At 35.8% G+C, this 5,803-nt stretch overlaps 1 long non-coding RNA gene and 1 other non-coding gene across 2 annotated transcripts in view; one reads left to right on the top strand and one right to left on the bottom strand.

Moving 5' to 3' along the window:
• Window positions 1-2,011: 2,011 nt before the first annotated feature.
• Window positions 2,012-2,094, bottom strand: trnal-uaa (transfer RNA leucine (anticodon UAA)). Its single transcript has one exon. It is a non-coding gene; the product is annotated as a tRNA-Leu (tRNA).
• Window positions 2,030-5,803, top strand: part of LOC107697099 (uncharacterized) — a 22,883-nt gene continuing 19,109 nt past the window's right edge. The window contains exon 1 of the long non-coding RNA XR_001635156.1: window positions 2,030-2,097. This is a non-coding gene — a long non-coding RNA (uncharacterized LOC107697099). The remainder of the gene's footprint in view (window positions 2,098-5,803) is intronic.

Here is a 5,803-nt window from a genome sequence, read left to right as displayed (position 1 = left end):
TTGAGGTCACAATCTGCTTGGGGTCCTTTTTGCCTTCATGTTTCATTAATTAGTAAGACTCTCTGATTATAGCCTTAGCTTTCATTTACAGCTGTTTTGAGGATGACATGTAGTTTTTGCACCGCCCACCTTACGCCCTCCAACTGTGTAGACTGTGCAGCTTCAGGCTCAAGAAAAACATAATTTATTCTTCGTTAAAAAGGTTGTATGGTGGCTTTTCTATGCTCCTTTTTTTCTTGAAGCTGGTAGAACATGCTGCTAGCAATGCTGAGGTCACTGATTCATTTCACAGGAATTGATCAAATGCATAGCTTGAATGCAGTATTGAGAGAGCTGCTTTGGATAGAATACAAGTAAAAGATGTTGATGTTCTTTGCAGACATACGTTATCATTCCTGATTTATGAAATTAAGCTTTTAGTTAAATGCTAGACACAGAAACACAGAATTTACAAATAATATAATACAAAATATACAAAAATAAACAAATAAATTGAAGTAAAATAATGACAGCAGATTCATATTTTTACTCTTAAATTGGTTTAGTTTTTTAGCATGAATTGTATATCTAGATTTTTTATTATCAATGCATTTAAGAGAGTCAGCAACATTCAAAATTCAACCATAAATGTCTTTTTGCTTTTGTTTATATAAAGTTTAACAAATAAAATTATATAATTCATAATTTTTTTCTTTCTGTTCAACATAAATAAATCTTCCCAAATATTTTTGGAATTATAACAGTCAAATAGGAAAAAAGGAAGAAAAAAAAGCTCATGCAAACTAAATGGCAACTGTGAAAAAAAATAAAAATAAACTTTGATCAACAATTTAAGTGGACTTCTAGAAAGGTAGTATATTAAAACTCTTAAAATTATATTAAAATTATAGAATATGTCCCCTTTGCAGGCACAGATGAAGGTTTTTCTACAAGACTGTATCAAAAAATGTCAGAAAGGCAGAAGATTAAAGAACAATTATGAAACTGTCATATCAAAAATTTCATTCTTCTCTCTCTTCTGTTTTTGCTGCCGGTTGCACTTTGCAGTCCAAACCTTCTGCAACCTTTCTGCTTAGTAAGACTTCACTGGCCTTCTTCTAATGAGCTGCGGTGGAACCAGCCCCAGCAAACCCAACGGTCCACCCTATCAGGAAATAATCACCACTCTAATCAGCCATAAAGATGATGTCTCAGCATAGACAACAGGTGCAGTGTAGCTGATCAGTATTCCGGTGGGACGAGACTTCCTTCCCAGAGAGGATGCATGGTAAGCAGTTCACCATCAGACCTGGTGTGAGCCCCGCAGTGATTACATTCAAATGTATTCAGAAAATCCATGTGAGAAGGATGAAAAGTGACAACATCAGTATACGCTGAAATCCACAAAGAGTACATGAAGATTAAACCGGAAAATATGGCTTGTTTGCTAGACATGGATTAAAGTGCTTCATATCCGTTGATATGCAGTGAAATGCAAAGCAAATGCAAACAAATGTTGCCCATTCCTAATATATACGGTACATCTACTGATGTACAGCTATTTTTATGTTAAGGCATGTTTTTGCTGCTTCTTGCATTTCACATTTGCAACTCACTTTGGATAATGAGTGTCTTCTGTATAAATAAATATAAAATTCGTGAGGTAAACCTTCACCCATTTTTGTGACAACACAACCATTTTTCATGACATCTTTTTTGAACCTTGAAAGCTCCTTTTAGTCCACATTTGGGTTGTGATGCCATCAAACCCAACCAAGTGTTTCATTGTATAAACACACAATTATTACAGTCTTTTAAAAGTTTCCTTCTACCAGGAGTGGGATTCAAACCTATGCAAATATTTGTCCATTGGATCTCAAGTCCAACATCTTAACCACCCTGGTCACATCCGTTGGGAACATGGTTTGGCATTTTGTCCTGGATATTTGTATTGTAATACCATCAAACTCACCTGTACAGGTCTGATGAGCGTTTCATTGTACAAATATACTGTCTTTTAAATATTTGCTTTTACCAGGAGTGGGGTTCAAACCCACGTGGACATTTGTCCATTGGATCTTAAGTCCAACGCCTTAACCACTCGGCCATCCTGGTTGTGTGTTAGGAAGAGTGTGGTTCAAACCTACAAAAATTAGTCCTACCAGGAGTGGGGTTTGAACTCACGAGAACATTTATCCACTGGATCTATCCCATCAAACTCAACCATACTATATATCCTCAAGTTTAGACATCTTAAAGGGATAGTTCACCCAAAAATGAAAATTACCCCATGATTTACTCACCCTCAAGCCATCCTAGGTGTATATGACTTTCTTCTTTCAGACGAATACAATCGGAGTTATATTTAAAAATGTCCTGGCTCTTACAAGCTTTATAATGGCAGTGAATGGTGGTCGAGATTTTGAAGGCCAAAAAAGTGCATCCATCCTTCGTAAAAAGTACTCCACATGGCTCCAGGGGTTAATAAAGGCCTTCTGAAGCATATCAATGCTTTTTTGTAAGAAAAATATCCATATTTCAAACTTTATAAACCATAATCTCTAGCTTCCGCTAACTGTCGTATGCGCATTCACGAAAGAGTGGCGTTCCAGCGGCGAAGCGTAAGCTCCGTTTTTATTTTTCACCTCGAGTATGAGCTCCATATTCTCACTATATGAGCCATAAAGGCATGATACATCAAAAAACACATATGCAAATTTTAATATTTGATTTAAAGGTTCAACAAATAGATTTTTCTGGCTATTATTTCATATGTCAAGCTTTACAGGGTTAAGCATTCGGCCGTCCTGGGGCTTAGATCTTGGTCCTAACTGCTCTGCCCCATTCAGATGAGTGGAAAAGCCTTAATTTATATGTATGGCTGCTTTTACTTCTCTCCACTGGCAGAAAAGTCTCTTTTGGTTGAAGCGCTAATTGGCATGTGCGACTGTGGTTTTCCTTTTCCCCCCTTTTTTTATGAATGGGAGTTCTGGATTCCCCTCATGGGATTTCATAAATCTACACCCATGTAGATGTATTGATCTCTGTGTGTTCGCCATCTCTATTCCTCTGTCACTCTCCTCTTGCTCACATCCCTGCCTGACAGCATAAATGATGTCCACGGCCTGCGTCTCTCTCCCGCCTTGTTACTATAGCAACTGGAGCGATAGGGGAACACTGTGTTCCTTCGATCTGCAAGTGGGTCATGGACAAAACGACACGTACCGAACCATATTGAGTGGCTGGTGCTCCACACGGCTTTGCTGGTGACCTATATCACACATCCAAACAGGAATCCCCCATCGGCTGCTATGTCGACTGATAGGTTTAGCGCTCAGATGCAAGCGCGCAGCATGACAGCAATCCGGTTGTGTGAGCACAAATGTCTCTAATTGTTATTTACAGCAATGCAACAAGCAATCTCCAGTCGATATCTTGCAGAAAAGAGGCTATTCGGAGCATGTGAATTAAGTTTGTATATGTGGAGATTATTTAAGGAGAGATGTAGGCTACTGCAAGAGCTGCATAACCATTCTTCAAAAATTTCCACAGAAAATAATAATACTATACAGGGGGTCAGTAAATGATCACAAAATTACATTTTTGGGTGCACTATCCTTTAAAAAGTGTCAATGCAAATGTGTATTGATAGTAACTCATCAATTAAAATGACAAAAAAGCATTTTGTCTTGCAGATCACAGTATGCTGTGGATTTCTGAGGGACACACCCCATAGAGAGCTACTATTTCATTATGATCTCAGTGTGGTCAGACCGGTACAGACTAACCTACTACATCATACTTGGATGTTGTCTTCATGTTTTACAACTTAGGAGTTCAACAAAATAATGGAAACCATCCCAATTCAAGGAAATGTAAGGGTTATTTTCAACTTAATGGCTATATGCAACATGTGTGGCCTGCTGTCAATTACCGCAGACAAAAACAGGCATTTTTATGTCCCTGAGGTTTTTATCTTTTTGTATTAAAACTAACAGATTTTTTCTTTGCGTTACATAAAATTTTTCCATGCCTTCATTACTTTTGGTTCTATTTTATATATAGAATAGAGTTTTATGTAGCTTTTATTGTTTCATTTATCTTAAAATATGAAAATGCTAAAATATTATTATATATATTTGATTATGGTAATCTAAAGAGTGAAATAATCATGAGCTTCTAAATTAAATTTCAGTATTAACTGTTTGAAAGTGATTTATACTTTACATTTTCTCACAAATTATGATTGTTCCCCAAAATAATGTAAAAAAAAAGAAAAAAGAAAAAAGTATTTTATTATTATTTTTTTATATAAAATAAAATAATAATTAAATATTGGTACACTTTGTCAAGCCAACATACAAAGTTTGTCAAAATAAGCTGTTTTTCTAGTTACGTAAAATTATTTGAATCCACTCTATAATTCTACTTGCATTAAATAATTAAATTAAATAATTAATGTACAAATATAAATAAATAATAATTAAATAAAAAATCTAAATGTGTGTATTTGAGATACATAACATGCTAGCTAAGCATTTTTTACAAAAATGTTTACAAAATAAAGAAACAAAAAAATAAACATTTCCACCACCATCATTTTCATCACAGAGTGAATGGTAAGTTGATATGTAGTTGAAGAAACGTCTTTAAATGAATGGAAAACCTGTTTACACTAAATACACTTAGCCTAGCTGGTTGGCAGGTCAGAGGGTTTAAAAACATAAATGTGAAGCTCATCATTTTGTTAAAGCACTTAAATGAGATTTGCAGTTTCCTAAAGCACTTTTCTGGGTTGATGAACTTCCTGTGGGCGGAGTCTGCTCCATGTAAACATTAGTCTTCACTCAGTTAAATCACCTTTTATGTCCCTTCCTGTTACCCATACAGCCAGGTAACAAGCAAAGGTAACTAGTTTTGCTGTTTTAGCTAAAGATTGGATTTAACGTTGCATGGTAAGTGATTCTATCATCAGTTTCATGCTAACATGTTTAATGTGGTTTGTTTATGCTTTTGAAAGTTGTATATTTGAATTATTTCCTGTGCTGCAAACTTTACTATAAGTGTTTTACTGTAAAGATGTTTCCTGTTTGTACTGTCTGCTGCAATTGAAAGCAGGCTAAAGACGCGGTCCATAGATCTTATGTTGAAAATATCTTGCAGTGTTGCTTTAATATCAATGAGATATGCAGAAATATGGAAAATAGCATGTTGGAGAAGATCTTTTTGTACATTTATACTCATGTATGTTTTGAGAGATCAGACATGCACATGCTCTTGACATGGTTTCTCCAAATGTCTCCAGCAGTGTCTTTGTTTCTCTGCTAGGCGTTTCATGCTGCGGCCTGGCACTTGTTTCCCTATAATCTGTAGTCAAGGACAAAATGAGAAAGCCATCTCTGTGTCTAGAGGCCAGTGCCATACAGGAAACACATCAGCAGCGTGCCACAGTGGGTTCCTGGCACAGCGATGCCTGTCATCCACAGCAGTGCTTGAATGAGACTCACTGGAAGACTGTGACATACCATATGAGCGTTTTGTAGACTGCGTTGTGCAAAATTCAGAATTTAAGAATTGGTTTTCAGTTCATGAGTGTGAATTTAAATCGAATTGGCCACACCTAACAGGAAGTTGAACTGAAATGTGAACTGGAATGACAGCACAAGGAATTGATTGAATTCAAAGAAATTCAACACAGTTCATGCATTCTGGGAAATTAAGATCCTGCACAAAAGTGTATATAAATATCATATATTTATTTATACTAAGTATAGTGTATACCAAATATACTATACTAAGTATTTAATAGTAAAAAATATAGCCT

Source organism: Sinocyclocheilus anshuiensis, unplaced genomic scaffold (assembly GCF_001515605.1).
Source record: "Sinocyclocheilus anshuiensis isolate Anshui unplaced genomic scaffold, SAMN03320099.WGS_v1.1 scaffold38, whole genome shotgun sequence".
NCBI classification, from domain to species: domain Eukaryota; kingdom Metazoa; phylum Chordata; class Actinopteri; order Cypriniformes; family Cyprinidae; genus Sinocyclocheilus; species Sinocyclocheilus anshuiensis.
Note: the sequence above shows the minus strand (reverse complement) of the source record. Positions and strands in the feature narration are given on the sequence as shown.